Consider the following 13,616-nt stretch of genomic DNA (forward strand, 5'->3'; position numbering starts at 1 on the left):
CCAACTGTGGAAGGGAGTTTCACATACTTAAAGAACTCTTTATGCAGGTTTAGGTTTACCATATGCTCAACTTAAAGAACTCTTTATGCAGGTTTAGGTTTACCATATGCTCAACACGTTTCTCATGGAGCTTCTTCAGTACCAACAGATGATCAGGTAAGGAGATTGTGATTGAAGCAATATGTAAAGAAGAATAATCATTTCAGATGGGTGACAATTGTGATCCATTTCTCATGTAAATTTATTGAGTGGCTGAGTGACTTTTTAAGAGACCTATGATTGAATAATTTACCCCCATGCTAGAATCACCATTAAGATATTTGTAGATTGCAATCATATCTCTCCTTAAGTGTCTCTTCTATAGGGAGGATAGGTTTAATGTTTGTAGTCATTCCTCATAACTGAGGTTGTCCAGCTCCCTTATTAGCTTTGCTGCCCTTCTCTGGACTCTCTTTAGTTCCACACAACCTTCCCAAGGACTGGTGACCAGAACTGGATGGCATAGAGTTTTCGGTAGAATTTGTTGATTCAGTATCGATAGCATACTGGACCAGCATGGAAGCAACCAGCCAGATGGAATTGACCTACACTACAGAAAAAAGAAAAGTTCTGGTTGTCGTGTTCATTTGTACTGTAAAACATATTTAGCTGTTTTTTCCTCTGCTAGATCCAGAGTCAGTAGTTTGATTTAATGCCTTACAATATGCATTTGATGTATTTTTTTACTATCAATACAATTAGGCAAAATAATTTATTTCTTGATTATATCACCTGCAGCATGGAAAAACATTTAATAAGAGCCCTATTGAGAATAGGAAAGCAACAAAAAACAGATAATACCACCCACACACAAAAAAATAAGCTTTTTAAGATGCTGCACATTCAAGAAGCAAAGCATTTACTGTGTTTGTTGAATATATTGAAGAAATTGATTGAGTCTTTTATTCTCTGGCAGGTTTACCCTGCCTACAAATTACAAATATTTATCTCTGTACTTGTCCTTCTGTGCAAAAAAGAAATGGTTTGATAGGTACAAATCATTTTCTTTTCCATGAAATGCAAAAGTTTATTTTTGGAGACTGACATCAAGTAACAAAAGCTTTGCAATACTGACCTCTAGTGGTGAAAATTCAGAATAAAATTAGAATTCCAAAATCTTTTTTTCTGCATGGTTTTCATTTTAATTTTTGAATAGCAGATGTTCTAAAGTAGAACATGTTGTCCATAAATGCATATTAACTAAAAATGGGGGGGCGGCAATAAAAATTGTAGGTGAAAATTATTACAATCTGGGACCAGACATAAGGTATCCCATATTAACAAACTGCTTTGCATGTAGAGATAGAATTGGAACATAAGTATTTTGTCCAGAAACAGCATTAAAGCTTAGCTACTGAATAATTAGTATACAGAGAAAATTAGTTTTCTGAACATGACCTTAAAGCTCAGCACCAAGATTGATCTGTGTTACATACTTGCACTGGTCCAACTTGGCACAAAGTAAGTATATTATACCTGGGTAAGCTGACAATCACAGTAGTAGTCAGTGTTACTACAGTGATAGCTGCGATCTTCTGGGTCCTGTACCAAGTGGCTTCCCCTCTGCCCACTAACAACAGGGGATTACTAGCTCTGCACTGCCACTATTCATAGAATAAACAAATAGCAACAGCCCAAATCTATAACTGGCCTCTGCAGCATGGAACATATGGGAGGGTGATGCATGTCAAACAACAACAGAGGAAAATTCCCAGCTCAACTTACCAACCAGCCTGCAACCAACCGAATTGTCCTGTCTAACAGTTTGCATTAAAACAGGAGTTTATTTTGCACACATTAGCAAATACACGTGTAACATGCAGAGCCTCTTCATGGCACCCCAATATTCTGCAGTTCCTAACTCTATAAATTTGAAGAGTCTCCATAGTAGAAGCACATATATAATAATGGATAGACTGAGGTCAGGTAAGCCTGGTGGGATCACACCCTTCCTTGAAAGCACATTTATATTTGCAAATGTATGCAAACTAAACCCCTGTTTTTAACACAAACTGTTAGACAGGGCAATTTGGTTGGTTGCAGGCTGTTTGGTATGTTGAGCTGAGAATTTTTCTCTACTGTTGTCTGACATGCATCGCCCTTCAATGTCCTCCTTGCTGCAAAGGCCAGTTATACATTGAGGCATTTGCCCTTGGCTTGTACTGTTGATATACTGGTGAGGGGACGCACTGGATGCCTTGGATGCCATTGTGCTATATGCTGGGTGTCCAGTGTGCCCCTGTGCCCTCCAGGCTTACCTGCCCTGAGCCTATCCATTATTATAAAGGACATGTTCTACTATGGAGGCTCTCAAAATGTAAAGAGGAACTTCAGAATATTGGGGTGCCATGAAGAGGCTCTGCAGCTTACACATGTATTTGCAAATGTGTGCAAACTAAACCCCTGTTTTTAACACAAACTGTTAGACAGGGCAATTTGGTTGGTTGCAGGCTGTTTGGTATGTTGAGCTGGGAATTTTTCTCTACTGTTGTTTGACATGCATCGCCTTTCAATGTCCTCCTTGCTGCAAAGGCCAATTATACATTGAGGCATTTGCCATTTGTTTGTACTGTTGATATACTGGTGAGGGGACGCACTGGATGCCTTGGATGCCATTGTGCTATATGCTGGGTGTCCAGTGTGCCCCTGTGCCCTCCAGGCTTACCTGCCCTCAGCCTATCCATTATTATAAAGGACATGTTCTTCTACTATAGAGGCTCTCAAAATGTAAAGAGGAACTGCAGAATATTGGGGTGCCATGAAGGGGCTCTGCAGCTTACACATGTATTTGCAAATGTGTGCAAACTTAACCCCTGTTTTTAACACAAACTGTTAGACAGGACAGTTCAGTTGGTTGCATGCTGGTTGATAAGTAGAGCTTGGAATTTTTCTCTGCTGTTGGTTCGTCATTCATATAATGTCTTAACCACCTTCAGTCTGGGTCAGTTCTGACATCTCTTTCACACATGTAAAAATCTGCATTATTAGAATCCCCAAACATTTTATATATTTTTTAAGCAGAGGCCCTGAAGAATAAAATAGGTGTTGCTGCAATTTTTTATTTAACACATCGTTTGTGCAGTGGTTTATCAAACTCAAATTTTCAGACAAAAATACCCTTTATAAATTTTAGTGTTTACAAAAATAATATAATATCCAATGTTTTGGTAAAATAGAAAAGATGATGTTACACCTAGTAAATAGATACTTAACATATCACACTTTTAAATTGCATATGCCCATGGAATAGTGACAAATGACAGTACCTAAAAATCTCCACAAGTGACACTCTAAAAGGCTTTACATGTTAACTAGAGATGAGCGAATCGAACCTGGCGAAGTGGAATTCGTTTCGAATATTAGGAAAAATTCAATTTGCGTCGAATCCGAATATTAGCAAACTTCGGATGCGCGAATCGAATTTTCCCCGATCGGCCGATTTTCATCCCTTCTACAGCCGGCAAAAAGTGTCCCTGCAGAGAGCTCCGCTATTTCTGACAGTTCTCTGACAGTTCCTTCACATTTACAGCAGTTGAAACATTGTATCTATTTGTTTCCATTTAGGATACAGATGTTTTTATTCGGAAACAAATAGATACAATGTTTCAACCGCTGTAAATGTGAAGGAACTGTCAGAGAACTGTCAGAAATAGCGGAGCTCTCTGCAGATACACTTGTTGCTGCACTGGAATTCTTCTTCATCCTCATCCTACTTCTTCTTCTTCTTCTTCTTCATCCTCATCCTACTACTTCTTCTTCTTCTTCTTCTTCTTCATCCTCATCCTTCTTCTTCTTCTTCATCCTCATCCTACTTCTTCTTCTTCTTCTTCATCCTCATCCTACTTCTTCTTCTTCTTCATCCTCATCCTACTTCTTCTTCTTCTTCTTCTTCTTCATCCTCATCCTACTTCTTCTTCTTCTTCTTCATCCTCATCCTACTTCTTCTCCTTCTTCATCCTCATCCTACTTCTTCTTCTTCTTCTTCATCCTCATCCTACTTCTTCTTCTTCTTCATCCTCATCCTACTTCTTCTTCTTCTTCATCCTCATCCTACTTCTTCTTCTTCTTCTTCTTCTTCATCCTCATCCTACTTCTTCTTCGTCTTCTTCTTCTTCTTCATCATCCTCATCCTACTTCTTCTTCTTCTTCTTCTTCTTCATCCTCATCCTACTTCTTCTTCTTCTTCTTCATCCTCATCCTACTTCTTCTTCTTCTTCTTCATCCTCATCCTACTTCTTCTTCTTCTTCGTCTTCTTCTTCATCCTCATCCTACTTCTTCTTCTTCTTCATCCTCATCCTACTTCTTCTTCTTCTTCATCCTCATCCTCATCCTACTTCTTCTTCTTCTTCATCCTCATCCTACTTCTTCTTCGTCTTCTTCTTCTTCTTCATCCTCATCCTACTTCTTCTTCTTCTTCTTCATCCTCATCCTACTTCTTCTTCTTCTTCTTCATCCTCATCCTACTTCTTCTTCTTTTTCTTCTTCATCCTCATCCTACTTCTTCTTCTTCTTCTTCTTCATCCTCATCCTACTTCTTCTTCTTCATCCTCATCCTACTACTTCTTCTTCTTCTTCTTCTTCGTCTTCTTCTTCGTCTTCTTCTTCTTCTTCATCCTCATCCTACTTCTTCTTCTTCTTCTTCATCCTCATCCTACTTCTTCTTCTTCATCCTCATCCTACTTCTTCCTCTTCTTCTTCATCCTCATCCTACTTCTTCTTCTTCATCCTCATCCTACTTCTTCTTCTTCTTCTTCTTCATCCTCATCCTACTTCTTCTTCTTCTTCTTCATCCTCATCCTACTTCTTCTTCTTCTTCTTCTTCTTCATCCTCATCCTACTTCTTCTTCGTCTTCTTCTTCTTCATCCTCATCCTACTTCTTCTTCTTCTTCATCCTCATCCTACTTCTTCTTCTTCTTCTTCATCCTCATCCTACTTCTTCTTCTTCATCCTCATCCTACTTCTTCTTCTTCATCCTCATCCTACTTCTTCTTCGTCTTCTTCTTCTTCTTCATCCTCATTCTACTTCTACTTCTTCTTCTTCATCCTCATCCTACTTCTTCTTCTCCTTCTTCTTCTTCTTCTTCTTCTTCATCCTCATCCTACTTCTTCTTCTTCTTCATCCTCATCCTACTTCTTCTTCTTCTTCTACTTCTACTTCTTCTTCATCCTCATCCTACTTCTTCTTCTTCTTCATCATCCTCATCCTACTTCTTCTTCTTCTTCTTCTTCTTCATCCTCATCCTACTTCTTCTTCTTCTTCTTCTTCTTCATCCTCATCCTACTTCTTCTTCTTCTTCTTCTTCTTCTTCATCCTCATCCTACTTCTTCTTCTTCTTCTTCTTCTTCTTCATCCTCATCCTCATCTTCTTCTTCTTCTTCTTCTTCATCCTCATCCTACTTCTTCTTCTTCTTCATCCTCATCCTACTTCTTCTTCTTCTTCTTCATCCTCATCCTACTTCTTCTTCGTCTTCTTCTTCTTCTTCTTCATCCTCATCCTACTACTTCTTCTTCTTCTTCTTCTTCTTCTTCTTCTTCTTCTTCTTCATCCTCATCCTACTTCTTCTTCTTCTTCTTCATCCTCATCCTACTTCTTCTTCTTCATCCTCATCCTACTTCTTCTTCTTCATCCTCATCCTACTTCTTCTTCTTCTTCTTCTTCATCCTCATCCTACTTCTCCTTCTTCTTCTTCTTCTTCGTCTTCTTCTTCTTCTTCTTCATCCTCATCCTACTTCTTCTTCTTCATCCTCATCCTACTTCTTCTTCTTCTTCTTCTTCTTCATCCTCATCCTACTTCTTCTTCTTCTTCTTCTTCATCCTCATCCTACTTCTTCTTCTTCTTCATCCTCATCCTACTTCTTCTTCTTCTTCTTCTTCTTCACCCTCATCCTACTTCTTCTACTTCTTCTTCTTCCTCATCCTACTTCTTCTTCGTCTTCTTCTTCTTCTTCTTCATCCTCATCCTACTTCTTCTTCGTCTTCTTCATCCTCATCCTACTTCTTCTTCTTCTTCATCCTCATCCTACTTCTTCTTCTTCTTCTTCTTCATCCTCATCCTACTTCTTCTTCTTCTTCTACTTCTTCTTCATCCTCATCCTACTTCTTCTTCTTCTTCTTCTTCTTCATCCTCATCCTACTTCTTCTTCTTCTTCTTCTTCATCCTCATCCTACTTCTTCTTCTTCTTCTTCTTCTTCATCCTCATCCTACTTCTTCTTCTTCTTCTTCATCCTCATCCTCATCCTCATCCTCATCTTCTTCTTCTTCTTCTTCATCCTCATCCTACTTCTTCTTCTTCTTCTTCTTCTTCATCCTCATCCTACTTCTTCTTCTTCTTCTTCTTCTTCTTCTTCCTCATCCTACTTCTTCTTCTTCTTCTTCTTCTTCTTCATCCTCATCCTACTTCTTCTTCTTCTTCATCCTCATCCTACTTCTTCTTCGTCTTCTTCTTCATCCTCATCCTACTTCTTCTTCTTCTTCTTCTTCATCCTCATCCTACTTCTTCTTCTTCTTCTTCTTCTTCATCCTCATCCTACTTCTTCTTCTTCTTCTTCATCCTCATCCTACTTCTTCTTCGTCTTCTTCTTCTTCTTCTTCTTCATCCTCATCCTACTTCTTCTTCTTCTTCTTCATCCTCATCCTACTTCTTCTTCTTCTTCTTCATCCTCATCCTACTTCTTCTTCTTCTTCTTCTTCTTCATCCTAATCCTACTTCTTCTTCTTCTTCTACTTCTTCTTCATCCTCATCCTACTTCTTCTTCTTCTTCATCCTCATCCTACTTCTTCTTCTTCTTCTTCTTCTTCTTCTTCATCCTCATCCTACTTCTTCTTCTTCTTCTTCTTCTTCTTCATCCTCATCCTACTTCTTCTTCTTCTTCTTCTTCATCCTCATCCTACTTCTTCTTCTTCTTCTTCTTCATCCTCATCCTCATCTTCTTCTTCTTCTTCTTCATCCTCATCCTACTTCTTCTTCTTCTTCTTCATCCTCATCCTACTTCTTCTTCTTCTTCTTCTTCTTCTTCCTCATCCTACTTCTTCTTCTTCTTCTTCTTCATCCTCATCCTACTTCTTCTTCGTCTTCTTCTTCTTCTTCTTCTTCATCCTCATCCTACTTCTTCTTCTTCTTCTTCTTCTTCATCCTCATCCTACTTCTTCTTCTTCTTCTTCATCCTCATCCTACTTCTTCTTCTTCTTCATCCTCATCCTCATCCTCATCTTCTTCTTCTTCTTCTTGCCATGGGCCCCTGTACCGCCTCCTCATGCTGCTGCCAGGTCCAGAGTGTGTCATGGGTCCCTGTACGGCCTCCCATTGCTGCTGTCTCCATCGCCACACTCTGCCATGTGCCACTTTCAGGTCTCCTCACACTGCTGGTGGGTTCCATTTTGTCATAGGGTGCTGTATGGCCTCCCATTGCTGCTGCCTCCACCGCCACACTGTGGCTCCACACTCTGGTTTTGGCCCCGTGACTGCCCAAATGAGTGAAGTGTGCGGTGATTCTAAGATCGACGGCACTCATCTGCATGTCATACTGACTGACAGTATTATTTCTCTTCCCCAGCAGACTCCAAGGGCATTTAAATTAAAGGTACAGTGTTCTGCACTAATATAAAGGCTCTCTGAAGCCTAGAAACCCTTTTTATAAGTTAAATTCGCAGCGAATAAATTCGCATCGAATCAAATTTATTCCACAAATTCGGCGAATCAGCCGAATCGAATTTTTGAATAATTCGCTCATCTCTAATGTTAACAATATAAAGGTACACATGAGGTCTGGTGCTAGAATTATTGCTCTCATGCTGACTTTACAAATAATACCTCACATGTGTGGTGCATTCACCTTTTATATATGTGAATGTTCACATTTTTGCGTGTAGATAGAGGCACTTTAACCACTTGCCAACTGCAATATAGCTGAATGACGGCTACAGCATGGTTGTCCAGTTTTAGGAGGGCGTCATATGATGTCCTCCCAGAACGCACCCTCCTGCGTGCCCCTGGGGGCCGCACCCCACCAGTGCCCAGCAGTGCCCCCCCATCAGGGCTGCCCATCAGTGCCACCCATCAGTGCCCAGCAGTCAGTGCCACCCATCAGTGCCCATCAGTGCTGCCCATCAGTGCTGTCTATCAGTGCCCATCAGTGCTGCCTATCAGTGTCCATCATTGTTGAATATCAGTGCAGCATCATTAGTGCTGCCTCGTCAGTGCCAGGTCATCAGTGCTGCCTATCAGTGGCGCCTATCAGTGCCCATCAGTGCCGCCTATCTGTGCCACCTCATCAGTGCTGCCTATCAGTGCCCATCAGTGCTGTCTATCAGTACCCATTAGTGCTGCCTATCAGTGCCCATCAGTGCTGCCTATCAGTGTCGCCTCATCAACGCACATTAGTGAAGGAGAATAATTACCTGTTTGCAAAATTTTATAATAGAAACAAAGAAAAACTTTTTTTTTTCAAATTCTTTGCTTTTTTTTATAGCGCAAAAAATAAAACACCCAGTGGCGATTAAATACCTCCAAAATAAAGCTTTTTATTGAAATTTATTGCTATCACAAGGGATGAACAAAATCTTCCCAACCAGCACAAATCATTTTTCCTTTCAAATCTTCCCAGCACAAACCCCCCACTCCCAGCACAAAACTCCATCTCCCAAAATCGCCCCTACCAGCACAAATCATCCACCCAAGACCTATCATGCATTCTCTTATTCTTCCCCAAATCTCCCCCAGCACAACCCCCCCTCCCCCCAAACCCCCACCCCTTCTAGTGCACATCTATTATTACCCCCACAAATCTCCACTTTAAACAGCACATGTTCCAGTTTCCTCCCAAAACAACCTCCCCCCCCCCACCTAGCAGAAATCCTTCTCCCTTTTCCAATCTCCTTTCCCAGCACAAATCCTTGACCCCATATTAGCAATTAGCACAAATCCTTCTCCCCCACCCCCCTCATCATACAGCACAAATCCTCTTCCCCAGCACATCTTCTAGCATACATCCTCTTACTAAATAATTGGTTGTGTCGCACTCCACCTACTAAAAATATTTAAAGTATTTTAACCATGCATATCATGCACTACTGTGTTAAATAATAAATGATATAAATATGTATTATTCCATGATTATATATAAAAAAATATAAAATAGAATACAAATAAAAACTTCTGTGCTATAATTAATTATTAAACAATATTTTTAAAAAACAATAATGTAAAAAACCTTAATAAATATAGAATGCTGTATCGCTGATATTAGATAAACCCACCATTTAAAGTGACATATACAGTTGCAAGAAAAAGTATGTGAACCCCTTTGGATTACGTGGAGTTTTGCATGAATTGGGCATAAAATGTGCTCTGAACGTCATCTAAGTCACAACAATAGAAGAACACAGTCTGCTGAACATAATACTACACAAACATTAGATGTTGCCATGGTTTAATTGCACATAACATGTAAACATTCACAGTGCAGGGAGGAAAAAGTATGTGAACCTTTGGACTTAATAACTGGTTGACCCTCCTTTGGCAGCAATAACCTCAACCAAACGTTTCCTGTAGTTGCAGATCAGACCTGCACAACGATCTGGAGTCATTTTGGACCACTCCTCTTCACAAAACTGTTTCAGTGTAGCAATATTCTTGGGATGTCTGGTGTGAATCGCTCTCTTAAGGTCATGCCACAGCATTTCAATCGGGTTGAGGTCAGGACTCTGACTGGGCCACTCCAGAAGGCGTATTCTGTGCTGTTGCAGCCATTGTTTTGTTGAATTACTTGTATGCTTTGGGTCATTGTCCTGTTGCATCACCCATCCTCTGCAGAGCTTCAGTTGGCAGACAGATGGTCGTACGTTTTCCTGCAAAATGTCTTGATACACTCTGGAATTCATTTTCCCATCAATGACAACAATCCATCCAGGCCCTGAGGCAGCAAAGCAGCCCCAAACCATGATGCTCCCTCCGCCATGTTTCACAGTGGGGATGAGGTTTTGATGTTGGTGTGCTGGGCCTTTTTTTCTCCACACATAGTGTTGTGTGTTCTTCCCAAACAACTCAATCTTGGTTTCATCTGTCCACAGTATATTTTGCCAGTAGTGCTGTGGAACATCCAGGTGCTCTTTTGCAAACTTCAAACGTGCTGCAATATTCTTTTTGGACAGCAATGGCTTCCTCCATGGTGTCCTCCCATGTACTCCATTCTTGTTTAATGTTTTCCTTATTGTAGATGTGTCAACAAAAATGTTAGCATGTGCCAGAGATTTCTGTAGGTCTTTAGCTGACACTCTGGGATTCTTCTTTACCTCATGCAGCATTCTGCGCTGTGCTCTTGCAGTCATTTTTACAGGACGACCACGCCTAGGGAGAGTAGCAACAGTGCTAAACTTTCTCCATTGGTAGACAGTCTGTCTTACCGTGGACACATGAACATCAAGGCTTTTGGAGATACTTTTGTAACCCATTCCAGCTTCATGCAAGTCAACAATTCTTGATCGTAGGTCTTCTGATAGCTCTTTTCTGCGAGGCATGGTCCACATCAGACAGTGCTTCTTGAAACCAGTAAACCCAAAACAGGTGTGTGTTTTTTAAGGGCAGGACAGCTGTCAGCAACACATCCAATATCATCACACTGATTGGAGTCAAGGTTGGCTCACTCCTGGCTCCAATTAGCTCTGGGAGAAGTCATTAAGCTAGGGCTTCACATACTTTTTCCTCCCTGCACTGTGAATGTTTACATGTTATGTGCAATTAAACCATGGCAACATCTAATGTTTGTGTAGTATTATGTTCAGCAGACTGTGTTCTTCTATTGTTGTGACTTAGATGACATTCAGAGCACATTTTATGCCCAATTCATGCTAAACTCCATGTAATCCCAAGGTGTTCACATACTTTTTCTTGCAACTGTATGTGCAAAACGCAATGTGTATGTGCAAAAAATGCTAAATAAATATATAATAATTAATAATAAATAATAAATAATGTTAAATGAGCATAAAGATGCATGTGAAATATGATATTAAATGACAAATGATTAATAATAAATAATCAATAACAGTTCTATATAATCTGACAGTGCAAATGATATTGTATGTGCACCTCAACTTGTGCAACCCAAAGTTCTAAATGGGGCTATGTATTTATTGTCTTTAGCTAGACACAATGCGAATGTCCCAATTACGACCTTTATATATTGTGAACAATATATATATTTTGCTGATAAGGTGGAAATATTACTGTCCTTCCACTGGGTGGCCTCCCAGATACTTCTGAGCTGTAAGGGCTAGGTGGATAGATACGGATATCCCTCTCGTTCTGGAGGGGTCAGACTCCTATCTCCTCTTCTCCCCTTTTGCTCCTCCAGTTTATGCCATGTAAAAGAAGAATTCCCACATAGTGCTTTATCTCTCAAATAAGACTTTAATGTGTCTCCGATAAAATGCGCACTTACATTCTTTAAAACAATACAGAGCGTGTTTCAAATGTGTGCCCGTGCACAATAACTGTACTCGCCGTTCCGCTGACTGATGGCGTTGTGACGTCAGAGCCCCTCCCCAAATCTTCCCAGCACAAACCCCCCACTCCCAGCACAAAACTCCATCTCCCAAAATCGCCCCTACCAGCACAAATCATCCACCCAAGACCTATCATGCATTCACTTATTCTTCCCCAAATCTCCCCCAGCACAACCCCCCCCCTAAACCCCCACCCCTTCTAGTGCACATCTATTATTACCCCCACAAATCTCCACTTTCAACAGCACATGTTCTAGTTTCCTCCCAAAACAACCTCCCCCCCCCCCCCACCTAGCAGAAATCCTTCTCCCTTTTCCAATCTCCTTTCCCAGCACAAATCCTTGACCCCATATTAGCAATTAGCACAAATCCTTCTCCCCCACCCCCCTCATCATACAGCACAAATCCTCTTCCCCAGCACATCTTCTAGCATACATCCTCTTACTCTTCCCCCAGTTTACCCCAGAACTAATCCCCCAACCTCAAACTCCTTCTAGAAAAAATCCTCTAATCCCCTCTAAATCCTCCCATCCAGCACATATCATCTTTTCTTCCTGGCACAAATCCTCCCTCCCACTAAATTCCTCCCTTGCACAAATCTTTCTTGTCCTCCCAGTCCCCTCTCCAAGCACAACTCCTCTTCTCCCTTCAAGCCCAACCCCCCCCAAACCCTTCCACAGCACAAAACCTGCTTACCCATTCCAATCCATCCTCCCAACACAAATTATCCCCCCCCCCCCATTTCCCCTCACAGCAATCCTTTCTTCCACCATATGCTTTCTCCCAGAAAACACATTTCCCTTATCATAAATCCCCCCACCTTCCAAATCACTCCTCCCAGCAAAAATCCTCTCACCCCAGTACAAATCTTTTTTACCCTTCCTCCCTTCCCTGGTCATTGTGTCCTCCCAGTACAATTTGCGTTCCTCCCTGAAACCTTCAAACCTCAGAGAGAGTGTGACTCAGCGCTGGGAGATGTCCTCCCGCCCAGGTTTCCAGGTTCTGCTTAATGTTCCTCCATCATGAGATATGTCAGAGGTGGGGAGGAGTCTAGAGGGAAGCTTCCCTCATCTCCAAAGCAGATCACTCTGACAGGCAGATGGTGGTGAGAGATGCCAGCTGCTGCAATGATGGGTGACCATGGCATTGGGAACCCAGGGCACTCTTCAGGATATTTGGGGCACATTCCCCAGATGTCAGGTGATAGTAAGCCCCTGCTCAGCCATGCAAAATAAAATTAGTAGAGCCAAATGCCAAAACGCATTCCAGCATTGGGCTTTTGGACACAGCCCAAGTTCTGTGGGGCATCAGGATTTTGTTGAAATCCCTGGACAGTCCCACAGATTTAAAGTGGTAGTAAACTCTAGAAAAAACAGTTTTTCCTTGCAAGGTAAAGGCATAATGTGCTAGTATGCATCGCACTTACTTTAAAATGAAGCCCTGCAGTGGAACACTGTCACTGCTGCAGAGGCTTCCATCTCTACCCTGTCTTCCTTTTGGGTCCCCAGGCTGTGTCAGCTTGATTGGTGTCTGATTTCCTCTTTCATTTGTTTCTCAGATGCTCTGCCTCCCAAACACTGCAGCTCACATTAGGAGGGTTTCAGTTATCAAGACAGTTCAGTTTATCCAGAAAGCAGTACCCAGAACTCTGTGTGGCCAGGTGCTGATTGCCAAGCTACAGGCCTGCAAAATGTTTTCATCCTACTGTAGTGCAAGCAGGAACAGTCTGCATGAGAGTGGAAGTAAGCGAAAGTGAAACTGCATCAGAAAAATATCAAATTCCCTTTACTTGCTAAATGTTGTTGTGCTGTGTCAAACTCTAGACTAGAAATACAAATAATTAGGAATGCAAAACAGCTCTTATTTACTGTATGTATTTACATAGTGTTAACTTATACTGGTAGGGATAAAGGTTGCAGGAAATACATAAATTGGATATTAGGCACACTTTTGCAACTTATTATTATGCTATTAATGTGTGTAAATTTACTTTGTGATTATTTGTGACACATTTTGTAACAAAAGTCCCTAGCTTTCCTAGGGACACTAATGCTATACTATTGTATTATG

This window comes from Staurois parvus, unplaced genomic scaffold (assembly GCF_062004578.1).
Source record: "Staurois parvus isolate SC_StPar_1 unplaced genomic scaffold, SC_StPar_1.0 ptg000145l, whole genome shotgun sequence".
Lineage (NCBI taxonomy): Eukaryota > Metazoa > Chordata > Amphibia > Anura > Ranidae > Staurois > Staurois parvus.